The sequence below is a fragment of the Vollenhovia emeryi genome, unplaced genomic scaffold (genome assembly GCF_000949405.1).
Source record: "Vollenhovia emeryi isolate VEMERY1.0 unplaced genomic scaffold, V.emery_V1.0 DF939139.1, whole genome shotgun sequence".
NCBI lineage: Eukaryota > Metazoa > Arthropoda > Insecta > Hymenoptera > Formicidae > Vollenhovia > Vollenhovia emeryi.
In genome coordinates this window covers 1,280,922-1,306,977 of record NW_011967227.1, presented here as the reverse complement: position 1 = coordinate 1,306,977, position 26,056 = coordinate 1,280,922, and the positions used below count along the sequence as shown (strand labels likewise).

General features: G+C 38.0%; 1 long non-coding RNA gene across 1 annotated transcript in view; it reads left to right on the top strand.

The window, feature by feature from the left end:
- The window catches only part of LOC105567261, a 122,741-nt gene that overhangs the window by 22,043 nt on the left and 74,642 nt on the right, over positions 1-26,056 (top strand). The window contains exon 2 of the long non-coding RNA XR_001009340.1: positions 24,329-24,457. This is a non-coding gene — a long non-coding RNA (uncharacterized LOC105567261). The remainder of the gene's footprint in view (positions 1-24,328; positions 24,458-26,056) is intronic.

Genomic DNA, 26,056 nt, shown 5'->3' with positions numbered 1-26,056 from the left:
TGATCCTTCGCGTATTTGGACATTCAAAAGACTTACTGTACCATTCTGTGAAATCTACTTAAGCGTTGGGCTATCAGGGATCTTCGGCTGAATTTATAAGAAAGCTGTCCTTCGATATCCGGAAAGCCGCGAGGATCGATGTAGCAAAAAGCATTGTTAAAATTTCGCGAGTATCGATAAATAAAAGATCATGGGATTTGGCGGAATTTACGGCAGGCGGCAATTCTTACGGTTAAAGCACAGAAAAGACGGCATAACGATTGGCGAGAGGAAAGGCAAAAAAATCGCGAGATATATCCCGGCGACAAATAACTGCTACTGTCGACCCTGACCAGACCGATCATAGATCTAGCTCGTCTTTTAGGAAGCTTTCTTCGAATAAACGGCGTCCATCCCTAACGCCACGGGCTCGGAGGGAAGGCAAAGCGTTTTTCATTATGCAACACGAAAACTTACGTAAAATAGGCATTGTATAACCGTACTGATATAATTTTCGTAGCTTTTTGATTTTTATAAAACGGAAGTGACGGTCGATCTTTACTGAACAGATTACATAAAGGTTTCACAAAACACTTAAACTGGACATTACATATATGCTCAAGCTTTGCAGTCGACAAAGATTTGAACAAATTAGTTTGAAACATATAAGTAATTAAAATTTTTCCCTAAATATTTAAACAAATTTCACTGAAAACTAAAAAGACGACATTAGGTAATTTAAAGCTAGATCCAGATATTTAATATCAAAGATTGAAAATTCACAACTTGTGTGCCAGCATAGAATTAATTTTTTAAAGTTATGGGAAAACCGATACCAAGTTTCTAGATAAATGTACATATAGGTATTGTCTATTCATCTGTTCTTTCTATGAGTATGTACGATCTGTTTGAATCTTATTAATTAAGTGCTTTGACGTTTTATAAAAACCGTAGAATGAAATAACAAGTTATTTTCACAGTAAAGAAAACATTGTTAATTAACTTGCTAATAATGTGTGGCATGTTAGAGTATTTATATTAATTTATCAGTTTTTCCCTGTTTCTTTCTGTTCGTATCTTTCTTTTTAGATGTGTCTGTTGTGTGTTTGTGTGCGTGTTGTGCGGCAGAGAGAATGATTTAAAAAAATTCTATTTACTTTCTTGGTCTCTTCATTTCTCAGTTCGTTATGCCGAGTAATTCCGCGTTGATAGTGCCTTTCATATGCACCGCTCCAGTTCGAAAAATACGGAAAGAAATCCGTTTGCGAGAAATAACTACGAGTTGCACTGACAGAACCAATCATGGTCCCGGATGGTTTCAGCTTTTCTGGTATCGAGAGAAGCCAAAACGATTCGTTCTGCGAGTAAGAGGACCATCGGTCCAGGCACGTAACTCTCCGTGTGTGTGTGTGTGTTGCATGTCTAGACGCGATTGCGTAACCGAAATTTTCGCACACACGTAACACATTTCAAGTGCACTTTTTGAAAAGCACTTTAGGCACACATAATGTCACACTACTTTTTGGCATAGCTAAGAATCAGTAACCGATGTTATATAGATGATATGTTTTTCAAAATTAAATTAATTCGCTTTTATTAAAAAATTCATTCGTAGCATTTTAATGTTTAATAAAGATAAAAAATTAATAATATTAAAATTTTAGGAGTTTAATCTGCGATTTTATTTTATAATATTTTTTACCTCGAGCATATTTTATCCGTAAAGGATTGGTTATTGAATGGAGGATAAGTTTCCTCAAATATGCGATACATGCATTAAAATCTTATCGGAGTCAAAGTAAGAAAAAATTAATCTCAATTTTATTAAATAAACGAAAAAAAGTATTTAGAACTATTGATGCGTATAACGTGATCTCGATGATCAATAAGGTATTCCTTTCTCCGAATCTTACGGCGTGCACCTGTTGCTTGAGCGTCGCAGCAAGCGAGGTAAGACGATATCACTGGCGATATCTTTTCGCTAGAGCGGCGGAAATGTGCAGTTGAAGTTGCTGACGATACGCGACGCGAGGGACATTAATCGGTGGTCACGTTGGGAGAGCGGTTTTAAAATACACAGAGAGACAGTGACTGTCGACGGATCTCGCAAGGGTGGACCGTGCATAAAGTCGAAACGTTTTGCGACTGGTGGCGAGTGGTTCGTGGAAAGGACGGATCAGATGAGGCGTAAAGGGTAAGACGGGGAACGGGGTGTGTGACACACATACACACACACACACACACACACACACCCGAGATGGACTTGCCATTATGCCCAAACTAAAGCCGGGTATTCAGCTATCCGCAAGCTTATTAGCATGCAAGCGAGCTCGTTGCCTTAGGTGGCTTGAAAGCCCCGTGTGTCACATTCACGACGTGTTACCCTAGACGCGCAACATACTGCACCACGGCACGATATACTGGCAGCAACATCCCACTCCCCTTCCTTCTCATGTTCCTTTCAACCGGTGACTACCTTCGTGTCTCGTCGTCTCGGAGTGCATCATTGAATGATGCGTGAACGTGCCTAAATTATACGCCTCTTTCGTCCGACAATCCGCAGCTAATTCCTCTAATTGGATCGCTCGTGTATTTGCCCTTTTAGGTACGTTACACGGGACAGCTGTGACGACGTCATGCGCGGCAGCGTAGTGTAGGATAATGCACCGAGCACTTCTCAGCATAAGCCGTGAGAGCTCACGTAAATAGATATCTTCTACTACATGAGAAATAGTTGCCGTTTGCCGCGTAGCTTCACTCGGCGAGAGATTGGTAAAGTGAACGATAATTACTCGGGGATAGCGTTTAACGTTACGTAAAACATCCTGTCCTTTCAAACACGCTGTGTACTTTTAGTTCTAACTCATTTCGCGCGCGCCAGTTGCTCTTGAGCATTGTAACGTTACAACGCGAAGACACGTAAAATTAACTGATCAAACACTCACCGAACTCTCGATGCCGTCTTTTCGCCGAGAAGAATCCAGGCTGTCGCATCTCATCTCTTCGAGCCACCTGTAGCAATCGTCCTTTATTTGGCACTTTCGGCATTGCGCGGGAAAAATATAACGCGAACGCGGAACGCGCGCGAAAGTTTTACCTGTCACGCGAAGCGTTTAGCATCTTAACGCGATTATTTCTACGCAACGCACTGTCACCCGCGTATCAAGACACTCCGCGACGGTTTACCATTTTTCATTTCGCATCTACGCGAAACTCGCGCTTGGAAAACGCTGAAAAGCACGCAGCGTCCGACCCGCGCCGAAGCGATAGCAAGTACTTAGGGGGGCAAGGAATCCTAAGGCACAAAGTATTGGCGCAATATTGGGAAATGATAAAAATTTATGAACAAATTCCGGATTTGACGGATCACAGGAGCTAACATTTTCGCAGCCGTGTGTAAAGAACCGTAAAGTCGCAGTCACCCATCCTAGTTTTAGCCACACTCGGAGCCAATTTCGCAAACGTCGGTTAACTGTTAACCAGAGTTCAGTTAACTTCCTATCTTTTCCTATCTTGTTATCTAACGGAGAATCAATTACCCTTCGGTTAGCAGTAAACCCATGTTTGTGAAACTGGCCCTCAATGTTGCTTAACCTCGATGATCGGACGGGCCAGCGGTGATGATATTTAATTACAACTAAATAACTAATTGTAATTGCGACGATTCCGTGGCACATTTCCCATATTTATCGCATTTTATTTAATAGACACATCGTAATCGAAGGAACGCAAAGTGTTCGTCCGCTGTCTCGTAAATTAGCGCTACGAACAATCGAATGCCGTTATGCAATAGGGAATTAACAATGCCATTTTCGTCATTTTTAATTTATTTAATTTCTATGTTGCCAAGTAATCGTGAAGGGTTATAGTATCTTATGCAAAAATGACTCGACTCTTTCTTGTAAAAAGAACCGTGTGACACACAGAATTTGAAAAGGATTATACGTCGGTCACATATATTGTATTTCACGTATAATGTTTGCACAGAAATTTATTTCTAATATTTCTAATATTTCGCGAAATTTGTTCTGTCAGAAGAGTAAAGGTTCAGAATTAGTTTCGCATTGCAAATCTGCGTCCAATTGAATCAGGATTTAAACGGACCGGAAATGGAAACTTTATGTTATACGCGCAATTTGTACGTGCATGTTGGACCTTTAATTCTGTTATATAGTAGGACCAAAGACAGTAAAGGAGGTCGAACTGCAAGTACAAAATTTACTCCCACTTAAAAACTACACAGGTGGAAAATTTGTGTTTTCTTGTTTTAAAAAATGCCGGTAAAAATTTTTGTGTTAAATGGTTACCACATTCATGTGTTAATTTAACATATTTCTCTTGTGTTAATTGACCTCAAATGTAAAATTATTAAAATAACTGCAAAGAAATGTTAAAACAACACAATGTGTACTTATTATTTAATCTGACACAATACATATGTTCTATATTACTAATATAGTAACAAGATTGATCTGTTAAAATTTACAGAATAAAATGCTGATTTTATTCTACATAACATAACAAGAGTGATTTCGAATCGTCATTTGACTTATTACATCTGTAAAACGTGAAGATTACATTTTTTAAATTCATTTTGTCTTTAAAAGTATGTTAATTTTACACAAAATTTATTTCAAACTATTTAGAGATTTGCCTTTATGTTGTGTTAAAATATTAACAAAGTATTGTGATTATTTAACATATCCATATTATGTTAAATTAACACAAAAATTTGTGTGGACCGTTTGGGACATGTGATATATTTGTTAAATTTAACACAAATGTTTCAACTGTGTAGCATAGGAAATTGCTACTTTCGTCAATTTAGCATTAAAGTAGGTCCGTTTAAGTAGGTGCTAAAGTAACTTTGTAGAATTAAAGATTTAAGGGAGAAGTAAAAAATATAATGTCATCAAAGTAGGTTATTGCTGGCCTATGTAGATGCATAGATCAGCTATGTAGGTGTACATTATCCTTAAAAGGTTATGAAATATCGAGCCCTATCGTGCTAACTAGAAATTCTGTTTGGTTTACCCAAAATACATCCTATCATACATGTCTTGTCGACACAATCAAAGCATTTTTCCCAGTGCAAGAGTAATCTACTGCAATTGGTCAATTCCGCCAGACACATAAGAATTTACATAAACTCCCGACATAATCAATGTATAGTAAATGAATTGTGCTACTAGGGGAACCATAGACATAGAAGATAGACCCAGTATACGTGTTCCCAACGTGTCACGAACACAACAGACAGAGAGGCAAAATAGAGTGGCCGCAGGAGGCATGAGAGGGAGCGAGAGACAAAACATTGTCTGCGCAAGACAATGTTTTGTCTCTCGCTCCCTCTCATGCCCCCTGCGGCCACTCTATTTTGCCTCTCTGTCTGTTATGTCCGTGACATAGACATATAAAAGTTAGACTGCTTATGAGGCAGTGGAACCCTAGGTGGAGGCATCCTCCTGAGGGAAAAGGACAACATGAATTTATTTGGGTATCTGTCTTCTTCTAGTGGACGTGATCTGAAGGTGATCACGTACACTAGAAGAAGATAAATACCCAAATAAATTGGTGTTGTCCTTTTCCCTCAGGAGGACATCCCCCACTACCTCAAAAGCAGTCTATCTTTATATGTCTATGGTCCGTGACAACTTTTCTTAAGGAAATGAATGGGCATGCAGCATGCTGGGTCTATCTTCTACGTCTATGCGGGGAACCGAGCCGGCGCGTCACGTCACGTAACCTTGCGCTCCGTGCCGAGAGCGCAGCAAGGGACGTTTGGATCGACGCTCGCGAAGGTACGAAACGCAGAAAGACGTAACGATAGCGCAAATACTTAACGCGCTAACAACGAGGCGCGAACTCTACATTTTCAGTACTGTCGGTGAATCAGGAAACGCGTGTACCACGACGCGGAACGCGCGCGAGTTTGGTCGGTCGCGACGCGATCGCTGCGCAACGTCGCGCCCAGTACCTCGCGACATCATTATTTCTACGCACTTACGCTGTTACTCACGTGTTAAAACTGCTCGTCCGCGACGATTCGTCGCCCTCGAGATCGTATCCGCGCACAGCTCGCGCCGTGGAAGTCGCGACGAGCGTCCGACCCGCGTCCAGGTGTAGCACTCAATATGGCGCCAAAGGGTAGCCGTGAGCGGCGCGGCGCGCAGGCGCGCGGCGCACCGAGCGAACGGTAAGGCGCGTTCAAACTAACGCTCGCGGAAATACGACGCTGTAAAGCAGCAACGGTTGTCATTTCACGAGAATTACGGACGACGGTCGTTTTCTTAACGAACGCGCTTCAATTCGAGTACACGTCGCGCTGCGAAATGCTCGTCAATTGAACGCGCGATTGTAACGGCTTGTCGCGCGCGCTGCTTTCCCTCGCCCCCGCCATTGTCGCTGCCGCTTCGGCACGGGTCGGACGCTCGCCGTACTTCTTGCGTCTCTCGAGCGCGAGTTCTGCGTAGATTCGGCATCGGGGGCGACGAATCGTCGCGGACGAGCAGTTGTGACAGTGAGTAACTGCGTGGCGCGCGGAAATAATCAGGTTCGCGAGGCACTCGGCGCGTATACGTCGCGTATCTATTGCGCCGCGACAGACTAACCTCTCGCGCGCGTACCGCCGGGTTTGCGGTGCGAGCCGCGGAGTCGCGGTCGCGCGGAAGATGGACCGCGATTGGCCGATTCCGTTGGGCACGCAAGAGTTGACCAATCGTGGCCGACTGCTCTTACGACTCTGCGACTCTGCGGCACGCATTGTTGACCCCGGCGTTGCTCGTTTTCCCGCGCGACACAGACCGCGTTCGCCGATCCGGTGCTGAAAGTTTACCGTTGACGCCGCGCGCGCCGTCGATTTTCAGTGGAAGCGAATGTCGGTACGCAGCCGTGTCACCCGCGCGACTTCGGGATTGCCGAGTGACGCGATCGAGCGGGCGTCGTTAACGCGCTCGCGTTGCTCAGGAACACGAGACGTCGGCGGGATTTTGCTCGGCGAAAAGAAGGTATCGGTGGAGCGGCTCGGCTCGGTTAGCGCGTTAATTCAATTACGGTCATGCTTGTCCGCGTGCGGGTATTTTCGCGAGCGTTAATTCAAGTGCTCCTTGCCGCGATCTCGGTACGAAGCGTCACGTCGCGTCACGTCACGCGCCGGCTCGGCTCCCTCGCCGCCGCCATATTTGCTGTCGTTTCGGCCTTTTTTTGGGGGGCGAGTTTCGCGTAGATACGATATCGGGAGTGATTAATCGTCACGGACGGGTGTCTTAGTACGCGAGTGACGGTGTGGCAAGTGGAAATGATCGCGTCGAAATGCTAGACGCTCCGCGCGACATCGGTTGTCTGTTGCTTCGCGACGGGTGAAACGCGCGCGTTTCGCGGTACTCGCGTTATATTTTATTAAATCGTCGGACGGTTGTTATCGCGCACGGATGGCTCGAGTAGATGCGACGACCGGGATTCTTCTCGGCGTAAAGACGGCATTGATACGAGAACTCGGTGAGTGTATTGTTCGATTAAATGTCTCTTTGCTTGTCTCGCACTCGTATTTTCGGAATTCGAGTACATACATGTATGTAAATGAGAGGGGACTTTTATTTCTACACTGATGAAATTAATTGTTATTAATTTATTTATATGTAAAATATTCTAAATGTGTAAAATAATGTAGAGATATCTCCTATCAAAAAGGTATATTGTCTAACTATAATAAAATATTGTCTAACTATAATTATATTTTATATTGTCTAACTATAATAACAATTAATAGTCATATTAATGTCTATTAATATTACCGATATTATCGATAAATACTTTCTTAAAATTCTGAAGATGCTAAGGAAACTATGAAATTGCAATTACTGATTAAACTTATCTGCATTGAAATATATTAAGTTATTCGAATAGGTTCTATCTGTGATCGTTCTAATATTGATATAAAGTATATTTGTGGGTGACGAGCAGAATTTTTCACCATGAGATACATTTTCTTTGGAATTTCGTGATACAAAGGACGATTGTAAAGATAGCTAGCAATTAATTTCTCTTCGTGTTGACTAATGACCCGCTCGTATAATTAAAGCCAACGCGTAATGACCAATGCAATAACATTAGACAGCATTAGCTTCGGCGGAACATCTTCCGCAGGCACCTGTCGGAAAATTACGATAGAACGTGACCAAGATTACCAATGCGTCATTACTTGGTAGACTGTTAATTAACTGGGTGGCCGCCGCTAAGTGAACGCGACGCATTTTGGCACGCGACATCGCACGATGTCCACTGCTTGTTGACACTGATAAAGCACAGTGATACGATTGCCAACGGCAGCATCGCTACAACTTATATTCCGATTTTAGTCGCGCCTTTTTGGGATTTTACATTCTCTTTGTCAGGGCAAAATTTTATAATAGACAAGACTTTCGGCATTTCTCTTTAGACGCTAATTATTTAAACGGGTTTATAATTTTTCTTAAAAGTTTGTTTCAGAAATAAAAGAATTTAGTAACGTCACATTTATAATATAACATTTATTAAAATGTTCTTTAATGAAATGACTTGTAACAAACAAAAAATATTGTATGCTTGATGTTTAATATTCATCTGGATAAAGTTGTACTTAAAAAAGATAAAAATTTAGATTATTTAATTAAAATTTTTTAATTAATTGCGTCAAGTCTAATTGACAATTATTAGAATTTACCAACGGAGTCTATATTTTTTTTCAAACTTATATTCCGATTTTAGTCGCGCCTTTTTGAAATTGTAGATTCTTTTTGTCAAGGCAACCTTTTATAACAGATAAGACTTTCGGCATTTCTCTTCGGAAGCAAATTATTTAAGCGGATTTATAATTTTTCTTATAAGTTTGTTTTAGAAATGAAAGAATTTAGGAACGTCACATTTATAACATTTATTAAAGTGTTCTTTAATGAAATGACTTGTAACAAATAAAAAATATGGTATGCTTAATGTTTAATCTTTATTTGGATAAAGTTCTACTTAAAAAAGATTTTAATTTAGATTATTTAATTAAAATTTTAATTAATTGCGACTATTCCAATTAAAGAGAATTATTAGAATTTACAAACGGAGTTTATATTTTTGATCAAAGTGTTGATAATAATGTAACACTGGAAGCTGATGAGATGATAATATCATCGTTTTAAATGCTCGACTGTGAAAACTAGATATTTACTTTAGATAACATTTGATAGAATCTACTGCGGCTCTTTGCTGCTTACGTCGCAGTAAGATGGCATCTTTATCGTGCAAAAATCGTGTGCAGTATCTCTAGCAACCTCCGTGGTTGAGCATATTTACCTGCTCGAGGGCAAAGGGAGATTATTTTTAGGTCTTCCGCATCAGGTTCGTGCTACTTAGCACGGGACAGATCTAGCTTTGGTTAACCCTAGCCATGAATTTTCATCCGTTTTATCCTGTTCAAAATATCAGCTGCTTCTTTGACAATATTTTTATTATACAGTTCACTGTTCTCTCGCTCGATCGTATGACAAAAGAAGACAGGGGGTGTATTCATAACGTTTCCCATATGCCATTGATGTCATGAGACACAATTTATATGTCATGTAAAATACAAGCACAGGGAATATTTATATACTCGAGATTATTTTTACATTTTGTGCAAGATTTGCGCAACATGTGAGAGACTATGCTTACGATAATCTTGTTTAGATTAATATTTCTTCATAAATTTTAGGAAATATATAATTTGTGACAAAGTTTTACGAGGCAAAAATGAAAAGCACTTTTTTGCGTCAAATTGGGATATGACGAATATTATTGCACATTTATATTGTAATATAATCTAATAGTTAAAATAAACTATTAAACATATATGTGTTATTTGGGCAATCGAAAAAACGCCTTTGAATAGCATTGCCTGGCGTAAGAGCAAAAGCACTGTGAAATCTATAGAACTCTTTCTCCAACATCGGTGACGACACGTAATAGTAAACTACTAGTTGTATACTAACGAGTGCATGTATAACCCTTATAGCAACGAAACGACGTAACTTTAGTTAATCTCACTCGCCTAGTACCCTTTCCCATAACAGTTATGATGTACGTTACCGTTTACCATCTATGCTTACGGACGTGCAAGCGCGGCGTAATCCGACTAATGTCATTACGGAGCACTACATAGGATTAAATCGTTGCTGCTACTCAGAAAGGGGTCACGTCATAAACTTTGCATTTACCATGTGCAAAGCCGGACATCTTTCTCCCGTGCCGTATGTTTTTTGCGTGGCCGTTGTATGACGTAGCGTTTTCTCGGAAACTCACGTTACTTTTTTCGCAGTTGAGGAATAACGCTCCACCAACAAGTTTTACGTCAAATTGATTTTACGGTTTAACTAGGTGCGTGCGTGTTTTTGTTACAATATAACCCGAACTTTCTGGTTGCGGTAACTTTTAATACGCGAATACATACACGTAAATATACACGTATGTTAAAATAACGTGAATATAAAATTATTTATAATTAAAATATACGCATGTACATCTTAGTACTATAAATATGTGTCTATTATATTACCTATATACATGTTGTCACCAGTGTTCAAGAAAGAGTCCTACAGATTTCACAGTACTTTTACTTTTCGTCAGGCAATGCTATTTAAAGGCGTTTTTTCGATTGCCCGAGTAATATACAGAATGACTCTGAAAGACCGTCCACTAATTACATAGCGTTGTTTCTTATTAAAAATATTATAGAGAAAATGGTTCAGGATTTTTCGACTCAGTTTTTAATAAAAAACAACGCTATGTAAATGGGCGGTTTTTCAGAGTCACCCTGTACATGTTTAAGAACTTATTTAAATTAGTAGATTATATTATTATATAAATAACTATGGATTAGTATAATTTTATCGATCCGATAATTGTTGCAATCGAGACGAGCATGGCTAGTAATATTAAAGAATCTAGGAGGATACGCGGAAAGTATCGGTTTCGGCAACGTAGAGTGGGCTAGTTTGTAAATCAATGTGATTCGCATGGCAGGACAGTAGTAAAGCGCAGAATGATTTACATTAAAGCCGACCGTTAAGGCGTCATCCCGACGCGCTTCTACTTTGAGCAGATCCTACGATCACAGTAAAACGCACCGGCAATAACGATAAAATGTATCTAATTGGCTCGAAGACGACATCGCCATTTTACCGAAAGAACAGCTTGGATCTTCGTAACTTGCCAAGACGAAACGCATTTTCCCGATCGTTTTTTTTACGACGAGACTAACCGAGAATACTAGGCGATACGACGACGACTTTTCGTCAGATCATGCCGGATGTAGTTACGAACAATTTTGACTTTACTACTGCCTTCATTCTGCGAGTGACTTTTTTTTTAAAAAAGAAAATTTATTTTTACAACTCTCGTTCTTGTAGAAATAATTAAATCTGCGAGAATATACCTAGAGAACATGCATGTCTAAAAGACATCTTTAAGACGTCTAATAGACGCCTTAAAGATTCCTTTTAGACATGCGTGTTCTCTGGGATAGTGAACAAATTAATTTTTTTCACAACTTTCGTTCTTGCAGAAATAATTAAATCTGTGGGAAGAATAGAGTGAGCGTGGAATGAAATCATTAATACCTTTTTTGTTCTCTCATTATACCGTATTTTTTTCCAAGCCTGTCCTGCGCGCCGTTACTTCCGGACATATAACACGGGATTTTTTTGTTAGGTGGAATTATTATCGTCAGTGAATTCACGTGTTACAAAATAATATTATCACAGCTTCTGTGGTCGAGTTGGCTAAGTCCGTCACGGATTGACGGAGGTCCCGGGTTAAAATCCTGGCTGAGGTAATATTCTTCGCAATAAGAATTTTTATTTAAGTAAGGGGAGGGGAATATTGTAATGAGTGATAAGTATAGCATTTAAAATAATTTATCAAATCGTTCCGTGATTTTATAACACGTGAATTTACTGACGATAATGATTCCACCTAACTAAAAGTTCCTTTGTTATATGTCCGGAAGTAACGGCGCGTTGGACAGGCTTGGAAAAAATACAGTATATGGACTCACATAGTAATTTAATTGGCTACCTCCACCTGTGCCAGGTCTTAAATGGCGTTTACGTTTGTAATTGATTTATTATATATCTTAAAACGGACCGAGTTAAAATTTAGTTGGGGATAGTTTTAATTATGTTCTAGAATTGGAAGTCTCTGTTTTAGTTTGCCAATAAACTATATTATAGTATTTTAATAGAATTGTGATTTGATGTAATAATCAAAGAATGTAAGTTGAAAACTGCAAATTAATTCTTTCAATGCTTTCTAATCTGAATCGCTCATTGCAGTGGTGAGAAAGTAATACTGCATTATAAATAACTACTTTCGCTGACGTGTTTGCAATTTTAATGGGAAATTGGGACGGAGGGTTAGTTGAAATGACGTATCAAATGTCGGCACGAAAAACTTTGGCTATCTCAATATCCGTGAGGGACAATCGCATCGCACGAGATCGAAATTGTTCGACCGGTGTGGCCGCTGCAGTTCGTTTCACTGCCGGTCATAAAACGCAGACGGTGTTTGGTGCACCGGGTGATGCTCGTGTCTGCCATAGTGTCTCGCGTCACACTCTATTCCTAAAATCGTCTCCATCGTTCGCCCACTCGCCAGGTCACTATCCGAACCTTTCGTATCTACACTCGCCGAAATAGTCGTACAATATAGAGCGGACGACAAACGCCGCTTTTAAAACACGTGCCCTCGTAAAACTTCTTCCATTTGACCCTTTCGAGGGAAGTAGCTCCATTTGTAATCGACATTGTCTACTCTCCTTCTGCCCATTGGCAATATGGCTTACGCAGATACACATGCATATTTCATAATTTCGATAAATAAATTACCGTCTATTTAATCGTAAATTAAATTTCATCTTAAATCCAATTAAAAAATCATTTGTAAAGAAAATATGTAAATTTTATTCGCTATTACTTCGCGTCAAAACATTTCAAGAAGAACAAAATCATGCATTTTATTCAATCAAAAAATCTTTTTATGTGATTTTATTAAATCTAATTGTGATTTTAATTAATTTGATTGTAATTTTAATGATTTTGGTAAATTTTCATAAAAACGAAATTGCCGATTGCTAATCAGAATATAACTGTCGTGCAGAACTTTGTACGATACCAATTTTAATCACGTTGTATTATAATTATTGTATTTTTTATTACATCTCCAGAAAAATAGGTATAAATTATGTTGTCTTTTTATACATGTTTCTCCGCTTTTATTGAATATTTTTGCAAACACATGTATTTTGAATAAACTCAACCTCGATCTTTCTGGCTAAATTAAACGACACTATTAATTTTACATTGAAGCCGAAGTTTTATAAAAAAATAAGCTAAAATGAAACTAACTTATACAGACTTTCTATTATTCCATCGATTTTAACTTTCGATAGTTTTCTTTTTCTCTTCATGTGTTTTTATCATGACACGTACTCTCTAAAAATCTATCAGTGATAATAGACTGATTGACTTTTAGAGAGTATGCTTTTCGTTTCTTAATTACTTATATTCATTTTTATACAATTTATTTTATATTATAATGCAATAGAAAAGAATTAAAATACAGAATTAAAATATATACTTTAATAAAGTGTGCAATATAAAATTATAATATGTAATATATAACCAAATTATTTATATACTTTTATATAAACGCACGCAAAACGCGAGCTTCGCGCGCGCAGTTCGTAGTTGAGCATTGTATATTTTAAAAAATTTGTATACATGCAAAGAAGTAATTGTATACGAAAAGTCAATTTAAAATAAAAAGTAATTTATCACTCACTGATACGATTCGCAACAGCAGAGTTGTACATCGTTAACTATATGCGTTAAACTGTAACATACAAATATGCATATGATTATTATAAACTAATTACGTAAAATCGACATTATTTTATTAAATATATTTTATATTTAATATTTTTCAAAATAGGTATTTATTAAAATAATTATAGAATACCGCAAAAAGTTTTCCTTTTAAACATGAACTCACAAAATTTCATACTTTCGTTTTGTAACACTTATTCGAATCCTCGTTCGAATTATTTGAATAAATAAAACAAAAACAGAGAACAGATGCTTCATTTTGCACAAGTAGCAAATAATATCAAAATGTAAGACACTTACCTCACCAATTTTCCGCCGTTGCCCGATGCCCCCAGGCCTGCTCCTCCTCTCAGATTTCCTTGTTGCACTGACACAACACTCACTCGCAAAAATCATCGATCGCGCGAAATTTCGGACACTCCCGTACGCGATGTGAAATACCGCGAAACGCACGAAATATTATTAACATGTGTCGCGTGACTTTCCGTCATACAAATCATTCAAACTAACTTGCAGTTTTGATTCGGAAGAAGTAGTGGATAAATCACTTTTAAATTAGCGACACAAAACACAACGCGTGCATCGGAATCCAAGCATCTGCGGTAAAGAAGTATGTAGTTATTGGCCCGCGACGAAACGATATTTTACAGTCTTTAATGCCATCCAGCGAAGAACGACAGAGCGAATTACAGCGTGAACGCTGAAGTCGCACAAATTTTTCTCTTTTCCCGAAAATAGAACAGATTACACGAAATCGATAGATAATTAAAAGCGCGTAAACGACATGTAACGAGTTAGTCTCGTGAAATATCTATACGTTGATAAAGAACCGTCGCCTCAACATGCAATTCGTTTCTCTTTACAAGTTGTAGAAACTTAATAGTTAATCGAGGAACGTTACTTGTTACTGATAAAAGTGTACAAATCAATAGCGTTTTATCCACACATTTATCGCGATCGAGTCTTGGAAACCGATAACGCAAAAGTAATAACACGCACGGAGCAACTCGCGCCACTGCTTGTCGGCCCGACGTTCGGCGAGCGAGTAAGAGCGCAAGCGACCTTCGAGTACACGATGGCATGCAAAAACATTGTACGTCACCGCGCCGAGTGAAAAACAACAGAAAAACGTTAAACGTTGAGAATTCGTTGTCCTGCCTACGAAATGGAAAATTTCGTACTTATCACTCGCTCGCCGAACGTCGAGCCGGCAGGCAGCAGCGAGAGTTGTTCCGTGCGTGATATTATTTTTACGTTACCGGTTTCCAAGACTCGATCGCGAAGAATGTAGGGATAAAACGCTATTGATTTGTACACCTTTATCAGTGACAAGTAACGTTACTCGATTAATTATTAAGATTCTAAAACTTGTAATGAGAAACGAATTGCATGTTGAAGCGACGGCTCTTTATCAACGTGTATATAGATATTTCACGAGACCAACTCATCTAAAACATGAATGTAAACCGTGGTACTTTGTCGCGGTTACATCTCGTTTACGCACCGCGCTTTTAACTATCTATCGATTTCGTGTAATCTATTCCATTTTCGGGGAGAGAAAGTGCGACTTCGGCGTTCACGGCGTAATTCGCTCTGTCTTTCTTCGCAATTAGAACGGGTAGGAGGTAAAGAACGTCGCTTACTGCATTTCACGGTATTTTACATCGCGTACGGGAGTGTCCGAAATTTCGCGCGATCGATTTTCGCGCGATCGATTTTCGCGCGTAAATGCTGTGAGTGTAAGTGCAACAAGAAAATCTCAGAGGAGGAGCAGGCCTAGGCGGCATCGGGCAACGGCAGAGAAATCGTAAGGTAAGTGTCTTACATTTTTGTTATTTGCTACTTGTGCAAAATGAATCATCTGTTCTGTGCTTTTATTTTATTTATTCAAATGATTCCAGCGAGCATTCGAATAAGTGTTTATAGAGACAAAACCATACGTATAAAATTTTGTGAGTTCATATTTAAAAGAAAGACTTTCAGTTTTCTATATAATTGTTTTAATAAATACCCATTTTTTTAAATATAAAAATAAAGTATGTTTAATACAATAGTTTCGATTTTGCATAATTAGTCTATAATAATCGTATACATTTTTGTATTGTTTCCTGTAATCACGTCTGTGCATTCTAATAATGTAATAGCACGAACTGAGTAATCACGCGTTTGAAGCTTAATGCCCGTTTTATGTTTAACAGTAAGATAAGTTTTATAGAACTCGTCTTACTTAAACTTCAAAATCTGCAAATGAAGTTCGCGTTTAGAGAAAAATAAGTGATCGAATCAAAATTTCTTTAATGGCACGCCCGTAGTTACCAAGTTACCAAGGTAAAGATCAATTCTTTACGTGGATAGGAAGGTAAATATGTAATACTGTTGTGGCTTATGAGATCAATTACCGTGAATGGAAGTTAAGTGACATATGGAACGTCAAGATAAATCGTCGTCTATCGAAACAATTAGAAGAACAAATCTCTGTCATTTTGGCAACAAATAAGCAACAGTCATTATTGTTTAAATTATTGCATAATGTAAATATTATGTAATTTTCCTGTAACTTTGTCATTCAATGCACGAGATTAGTGTAGGAGATACGTAGCATATCCGCTGTTGTAGGAATCGAAAAAGGGAAATTCTTTCTATATTGTCGGCATATTTTTCGACAAGTGTAAAACTTTACATTTATTTGTAAGATGTGTGAACACATACTCGTCGCGATATTAATTAAATTGATTATATGTATACGAAATTATCAAAACATCGATTAGAATATTAATTAATTTCGTGTTATGTTAATTACCATTGTTACAGGCGTTATTAATATAATTTGTTATTAATATAATCGAATTATAGTTAATTGAACTGACAAAGTTAAAATCGATCACACTCCGATTGAAAAAAAGACTTGGTCACATTTAGCAAATGTTAGGAAAAAGATTTTACATTACAAACTCTATAACATAAAAACTTTAATAACAGTTAACAATTAATGAAGTGCGAATGTTTCTAAACACGAAACGAGAGAATCTATTTTAAGGCCCACTACTTGGCTCATAGTTTTGTCTGTTAATCATCATTATCTGTTAATTATTATTGTTAATCATAAAATTTCGCTTAAGAGAGAATAGCAAATAATCTGAAAAAGATATAATTTTTTACATGTAGCTTTCTCTACATATATCTTCTTTATTCAGTTCTCTTTTTACATTTTTAAGTTTAAAGACTTATTGTCGCCAGTAAATAATTAACCAGTGTAGGAAATTAATAATTGCCACAACTGGCAAATTATTTACTTCTTTGTTTTAATAGTAAAATTGGTTGTTATATTAAATACTTTATTTGATTTATTTGAAGTACATAACATGATGTTGTCAATAATAATATAAATGTTCAATAAAGAATTAGAATCAAATTGATACATAATAAGAATAAGTACAATTAGCATCGAAATCAATTATTTATATTATATAAACGTTTTTGTATACAAGGTATTTCACATAAACCAAGTTTTGTCTTTGAAAACTAAATTGCATGTCACCATGTCTTTCTGTGGAGTTATAGCATTTTGAAAACCTGGCGCGGACGCACCGTGAAAGAACGTCGTGCGTACTTTTTGCTTGTAATTTTGACAGGTGCGCTAACAGGTTATCAAAAAACGTGGGCGAAAACATGGGCGGTACACGTGCTTTGAAATATGATACATCGAGTGAGGCGCACGCGCCTGCTGACTGATTCCGTGGTCGAAATCATGGATCGACATTATTGGCAATATTATCATAGAAAGAAATCGCAGATGAGTTCGAGCTAGAATTCTTATATTACTCCTTAAAGCAACTATAGCAATTCTACGCACAAATTACAACGGCAATTTGCTACTTTGTTACATTGTTTTAAAATGACGTACGTCACGTCAGCTGCAGCTAGCTATAGATATAAGAAATGATACAAAATTACGTAATTAGTGGCTGCAAATGCGTTGATTCTCTTTTACTTTCTTCTACACTTTTATTTCGCCAGAAGAATATAGCCCTGTAAAATAAATTTAAAAAGAAGATAAAAGTATACATCGAAGAAAGATTTAATTAAAAAAATAATTTAATTTAATTCATAATAATACGTGAACTTAACCACTCGTGTGAATAACAGAAGTAATAGAAATATGCTTTGGTCGGGTTGTTTATCATAAAAGTATTTGTAACAAACATTAATATTTTTATAAATAAAACATGTTTAAATATGTATATTAATGTGTGCCAATAAGTACATATTATATACAAATAACATATTTTCGATACGTTATCATGTTTCTTTGACAAACGTGCGTTTGATGCGTTTACTTTGAACTTTATTTCATCGTTAACGTCCCGTGCAAGCGATAAGGACCAGATTTAGCCAAAATTACCGTCATATAAGCCCTGAGAACTCAGTATTCGCGTAGCAGCGCGCCGAAATGTTGGAGACACGTTGCGCCTCTTTATTGCTAAACACCTGAAACCGCACAATATCGGCCGGACGTAACATGTCCCGCAGGCGGCTGTGATCGCGTGTGATGTGGCGAACCATCGGCGCTTTGTTGCACGCCGATATTTGCATCGTTGATTTCTCCGATCGGATACACTCGGCCGCGAATAGCCACGCCTCTTTGCGTGTGTGAAAAGCAACTGCTACTTCCGCTTCTAACCGCAGCTGCGTGAAAGAAAAGGGAAGAGAAGAGAGAAAGAGGAGGAATTTATCTATTTTGAAGGAATGCATTTCTTCTTAATCAAAGTTTTCTGCCTGTGGCGTCCAATGTTAAATCGATCGGTAAAAGCAAAGTAGAAAATTGAAAAATCTTTTGAAATCCCTAAACATTCTCATTTTTATAAAAAACGCGAGAAGTAATTTTTAAATAAAAGGATTAAACCCTTTACTTCTTTTACATAAAACATTGTTTAACATTTAACCAAACTGTATCTATTAATCATTATTTGCCATTTTAAAATAACGACTCGAAAAATTGTAAAGTTGCTATGGAAACGGAATACGATGGCTTTTTCTTGCCTCCAGTGTATCAATGAAGTACATCGAATTAGCTCTTCGTCGAAATAAGATTTCCCAACGGCGGCGTCAACGTCCAAGCCACTCTTGAGGCCATGGCGCTCACGATGGGGTACGGGGTGTCCAAGTCGCGGGGGGGAACATTGGCAATATCCTGTTTTTCCAGGACTGCGGAATTAAATATTTGCTGCGGCGAAACAAGAGTTACATCGCAGTTCGTAGCCATCTCGGGGGGAATCGTTGGATACCCGAGAGCCAACGATACTGTCGCCTCACTCTCTTCGAGCACCCTCAGGCGAGAAGCAATATACCGAGGAAACGTCCGATATCGACGTTTTTTTTTTCGTGGGACTTGGAGTAATAATTTCTATGTCTGAAACTTGAGGCCGGATGTGTACCGTGCGTGTAATTTACGACAGCGATGTCGTAACGATTTGTTGTATTTGTCACAGTTATTTGCACAACTTTCAGACTCAAATAACAGTAATCTTCACTTTGAGGTATTTCTTATTAAAAACAAATATACGGTACAAATTTTGCTATTGTTATAACCAATTCCTGTATTTGGCACAATAAACGGCGGGTAAATAAATTTTTATAATAAAAGGAATATCACAGTATCTTTTGGTTTCTTTTTTCATAGTGTACGCGTTTGAAACAACTTTGGCAATGAAACTCGCGCAATGCAAATAAAAAATAATTTTTCCGTCGCTATAATCGAGAAGCTTGATCGAGATGTATATTAAAAAGGGTTGCCGTGTAAAGCGCGCTGAACTGGCGCGCGGTATGAATTATTACGTTGTTTTCGCATGGACTTGATGGTGAATATTTGGGGAGTGTGGTGCTCGACCGTGTAAAAATTCACTGAATTATTGGCTTTTCTGTGCAACGAACGACGGCGGCGGCGGCGGCGTCCGATATTCAGCGCGACGCCAGCAACGAATTCACTATCGAAATGCACGGCATACTTTCCGCGATTGTTCGTACTGCGCGGAAGCCAGGCAGAAACGGAGAGATCAAACGTATACTTGATTTCTCCATTAAAATTTTATTCAGCAGGAATTCTAGACACGCCTGCGCTTTTCACAATGCTCGCGTTGTGCAATGCTGGCGTTTCCGCTTTTTCGGCGCAATTCTGCACGAACGCAATATGTAAAAGTACCATCTCGTGGTATAGCTCGATAATAATTAAGATAATATAATTATTCTCATGCGATTGATGGAAATTTCGGATAATTAGCTTATTGTCGACGCTGGTTAAATGCTTCTGTTTTTCTATTAACGGTAACTGTTTTCACACATACAAAAATCACGTTTTCAAATATTACGCTGCAAACCTACAGTTTTTATTTTAATGAAATATTTTGTTGAATATTATTTAAAACGATTTTATTAAATCGTCTTGCTTTATTTCAATAAAAAACGAAACGGTACTTGTTATAGTTTTATGACTATATGGAAAATAAATACATGCAAATTTGGCTTTTTGATTGTTTCCTTTTGACAAAATGTATTCTTCTCTGTCAAAATACATTTATTAAAGAGATAAAAGGCATTAAAATATTTAAGTCATAATTGTTTTGACACTTTCCATCTTCGAGTACATTGGTTATTACTTTAATTGTATCAATTATCTCAACTTAAGAGTTGTATTACTTTTCGATGCTTTTCGCGGCTTCAATTTTTATTCTCGCTCTTTCTGGATGGGTGATGACTTGACATCTCTTTATCAGTCAGGCTTTAACTGTCATTTTTATTGTATTTCAATCATATTACCAACTATAATGTTGCGCTGAATCGAACTGCGTAATGTATAATACCAGAAAATAATTCGCCGTTATTATTACGCGTGAAGTCTATCACATGTAGAGAAATGAAATATTTTTCTAAGGACAAGACATTAAAGCGTAGAATCGAATGTGCTATCCTGCGAAAACGTAAACTTTCGAACGCGGCGATCCAATATGCGCAAGTCCTCTTTTGCATGGCGGCCGTGATTGAACTCCGCGGAACTATGCGATTCCGATTGTTGTTGGCTGAGCACAGAGCACCCAGAGCCCGTCGCATCACGACTAATTGCAACAAAGCGTTTCGTCGGACGCATCGAGGGGAATGGTGTGCGAGCCTTGTGCACAAAGCTTTTATCCGGGATCATATGATATCTCTTCTCTCGTATAATCGCGGGACTCTCGCCGATTTGTGCGTGTTGACCGACACGAATGATATTCCTGGTTTTATAGACATTGTAAAGGTAAATTAAATTTTTCGTTGATTGAGTTTCGTAGTCGGGTCTGCCGCTTCGGCGAATAATATTGTACACATACACGCACACGTACACTTGCACATACTCATACGCGGCAGTTCTTTTATTTTACCGAGAGTAACTTTTCATATGTGCAACATATATAACGCGTTATTACATTCTCTCTTATTGTATAAAAATGAATTCATATTGATTAGAAAAGCAATTATGCTGTTTTAAATACCTTGGATAAGACTCGTGTCTCTGTTCGAAGAAACTGTTATTTTTCGTAAGAAAATCAAAGTAAAATTTTACTGATAATTACAATTATAGTTGGTAATATGACTGAAATGCAATAGAAATGACAGTTAAAGCCTGACTGATAAAGAGAAGTCAAGTCATCACCCATCCAGAAAGCGCGAGAATAAAAATTGAAGCCGCGAAAAGCATCGAAAATTAATACAACTCTTAAGTTGAGATAATCGATACAATTAAAGCAATAACAAAGAAAAGGACAGTCACGATTTCAAAATTGCAAACTTCGAAACATTGTTGAACTTATTCCTCATTTGCTATCTTTTGAAGAAAATTCGATCGTGCAATTTATAAAATTTTTCAGAAAATTTTATTCTTCGGGGACATTTAAAATAAAATTTATATCACAATGTCAGATTCAATATAAAATAAAAAAAAATATATCTATAAGTATGTTATATATATGTATGTACTTATATATGTGTGCATATAATTTTATTCATGCTTTTTAAAACACTCTAGAGAGATAAATTGCTTAATTTGCGACTAAAGTTTTCAAAAAAATGCGTTTTTTTTAAAGATTACTTAAAATAATATTCTTTTTGTTGTTGCACATTGTGCTGCTAACAATAAGTTTTAATTAATATAAATTCAAATTAAAGCAATATTAACACTAGTTCCGTCACATAAATTGTTTATATATTGACCGTGTGAAGTCAGACGACAATACTTTCGTTGGCGTGAACAAAAGTTCGTTTTGTTCTGCATAAACGAATGACACGCTCCGGCGGAGGGCGCTCTTTCGTGTCCGCCGAAATGTAAAACTATCCGTGGGACAGGCAGATTTCGCGAACCGCTTTTATTGCGAGCTTTGCCCTCGGAACGACGCTAATTGAAATCGTCGAATTTCGCGCGTTGATGATGTCCGCTTTGATGTGCCGCCTTTATACAAACTGCTAACAATAAGCGAAACATTGGGATGAGCGGGAACGAACTAAGCAGAGAACGTGATAATAAAAAGCATCAAATTAAAATGCGAGGTTACTCAATACGCTTCGGTATTTTATGAATATCTGACGTGAGTTGAAATCGAATATCTTTGTATCGTGGATGATTTTAAAAAAATTTCGCCAAACAATTACAATTTATTATAAAAATTATTTAGTGTAGCAGAATATAACATGACACAAATACGCTTTTGTCGTAGATATTTTACTTTATTTTAGGGATTCTTCAGTAATTAATAACACGTAACTTGGTATAATTCCGAGGGGACGATAATAAATTTAAATTAAATAAGATGAAGAAATTTACAAGAATATTTCTGCAAGAATCATTTTCCTAACTTTATAATTTGTTTAAATTTATCCATTAATAAATAATTAAATTAATTATCCAAAAGTCACGTAAAAGAGCAAGAAAAGAAACCCCGTTTGCTAAAGAATTACTGATTTAAGAGCGGCGCACTGTAGCGTACGTACAAGAAATTTAAGGCTTCATAAATGCCATAGCTTTCACCGATGCAACAGGTCGCGAATTCGTCGGTAAGAATTCCTCAAAGTCGTTAAGCTATCATGTTTCAGTGAAATTTATATGCATACGCGATTAGCCGCGTCGGCAGTGTAATGCAGTTTTCTCTTTGTTTCCTTTTTAAATTTCGCATTTTTTTGCTCTTCTGCATCAGGTGACGATATATACGTAGCATATTAACTATTTGATATATTTATTATCTTAATTCCATGTCGCAACGGATTGTTATGAAGTGCATAATCATTTTAGATGACTTTATTAGTGATAAGCCTTTGAATGATATAACACAATTAAAATTTGTGAGATAATTTTATCTCTTATTCAATGCTCGATTATCAGCGATCTATCTATCACGTAATTTGTGAAAATCTTGTAAAACAAATAACGCGATAAGTAATCAAGTAGTCGGAAGAATCGGTGGTTTTGACAAGGTGCAACAGGTCACGAACTTTGCCGTAAGAATGCCACCGCCTCGTTTGAACTATTATCCACGTCCTTAATTCATATGCATGGAAAATGCAAGCGCCAAGAATTGGAGCAATCGAAGTGAAGTTGAAATTCATTTAACGCGCATTGCTCCGGGCGAAACGAAGATCGTGAGGAACTCCGGTTCATTGCTGCATATACGCGTGTAAATATTATCGAGCGTTTAAGTCCGAGCGTAGAGTGTTATTGCGAAATAGTTTGCGAATAAATTGCGTGGAATTTGTTGGAAAAACCGTAAGGTGGGATTAGAGGGAGCGGGGGCTTTTTCATCGCGGTGAACAAGTATCCATTCCATTGAACATATTGATCGAGTTCATCGATAAGATGTTAGCTTGAAATGGTTGTTTGACTTTAAAATTAAAATTCCTCGAGAACATTACCAGAAGTCCGGTTATAGATCTCGCTTAATTTGAAAACTTTACTTTTTGCACATCTTATTTCTTCATTCCAGTCTTTCCTTCATTTCATCCTATTTCAATGCTTTAATCTGACGAAGAATTTCGTTCAATCTGATATTATTGAGGAATTATTATTTACAAATATTCCTTAATTGTTACGTTAACCCGATACAGAGCTGAATCTATCGCGGTAATCGTACACTATCTCGCGATCAATTATCGGGACCTTTCAATATGATACAGACCGAAATCGAGACGTCTAGGATAGAATATAATACCTTGGTGTTTAACAAGCAACAGGTCATCTCTGGCTTGGTCAGAAGCAGGTTGATAAGTATTCTATGACCTCGTTAAACTATTAAATACTGCCTGCATCCGTATGCGAGGTGAGATACGAGAATGTAAGCCCGAGCTACGGGCGTGGTTGCGCGTGTGACGAAGTAGAATTTCCATTATTTTACGCAGACATACGAAGGCCGAGTCGTCGGATTCTCACCACCGTCTTCCTTTTCCAGTTTGCAACCGGCTGTGTTACGATACGAGAGCTCCATGGAAAACTCAACAACCACGTCGCCTGTCACATAGAACATAGACAACGACGGGACGGATAGCGACTCGTTTGCATTCTACGATATCGTATTGAGGTAAGGTGGTCGAGTCGGGACTGTTATTCGATGCTAGAAAGACCGAATCTCGAGGATGGGGTGGAATGACGACATAACGAAGTGTACGAAAATATTGAGAAAGACATCGATCTGGTGTTCGCGTGGAAGATATATCGGGGAACAAATTGCCGGGTATCGATAGGAATTTTTATCGGTTTTTATACAAGATTGATAACGAAAACAAATTGAGTGAAATATTTCTTATTCCGGATAACGAATGAATATAAAAGTTTTGATCGCAAAGTGCTATATAATTAATTGTAATGAGAGATAATACACAGACTCTCTGGTTTAGAATTATGCGTAATTAATTTATTTGGTATAATGCTATAATAATTAGCTCAAAGGAGATCTTATGGCATTTACAATAACTGTCGAGATACGTACCTACGCGCGGCTCGTTATACACGCTTCTCCATTATTTCTCACCAATTGAATTGTGTCACATAAAGTATAGATACTCGAGTAGATACTTTAGTTTGGCGTGACCTGGCGAGTTGCTCGGCTTTCGCTCTGATTCGTCGCATTCAACTCCGAGAAACACACGATAAAGGCTGCAATCGGACCGGCTATTCGTGTACCGACAAAGGCCGACGAAAAGAATGACGTAGATTGTTCCACAACTGTTGCGCTACCGTTTCACCCGCTGATACGTTTATTTAACGCACTTTCGACAATAAGCTTGACATTATGCATAGGAATGTAACGGGGAAAAACAAGTTTCAAATGAAGCATCCATTCAAGCTTTAACTTGTGTCCAATTCCCGGACAAAGTCTGGATTGTTCAATCATTAAAATATTCAAGTCGCAAAACTCTCTAATTCTTCTTTCTTTCTGTTTCTTGTATTGCTAAAAAATTTTTAGCGTTTTAAAAACTACATCGGGATAAATTATGTCTTTCCAGACATAACAAAATTCCGTGTATTAACAATATATCATAAATGATACGTAAAATTTCTTTTTATAGTGCTTTTTGCTTGGTACATCCAGAAAAATAATAAATACAGTACACGTGCTGCATTCTGCTACTAGGTTATCAAACTTGCATTCAGAATATACAAATATAAATCATTACAATATTTGCAATCAACCGTAATATTTGTACACTTCACTCCTGACGATATCTCTCGCGAAACGGTGTGATCTCATGATAACGTCCGCAGTATCTTGTATTCACGCTCGGCGACAAAGCACATTGAACAAAGATCGCCGGGGTCCTTCGTCCTTTCAATCGTCGCCGAGGAAGGCGGCGGTGGCGAATGGGAAACGTTGAGGGGGTGGTCGCGCGAACGAGGGCGCGAGGATTCGCTTCGTCGACCGCAACTAAAACGCGGCCCCGCGACAGAGAGAGTTCAGCTGCCAACCGGTAATGGGATTCCTCTGTTTCCCGGAACAATGATACGCTACGTCGCGGTATGAATTACGCATAATATAACGCCGGCTGGCTTGGTCCGCGGGGGTTGTATACGGCGCGAAAGTGTAGGAAGGGGGTAGGTTCAGGGTGAGCGCGCACTCTCCGCGGAATATGAAATTCAAAAATCCCCAGATTGAAGGGGGATGTATGCCGTACGGTCTCGA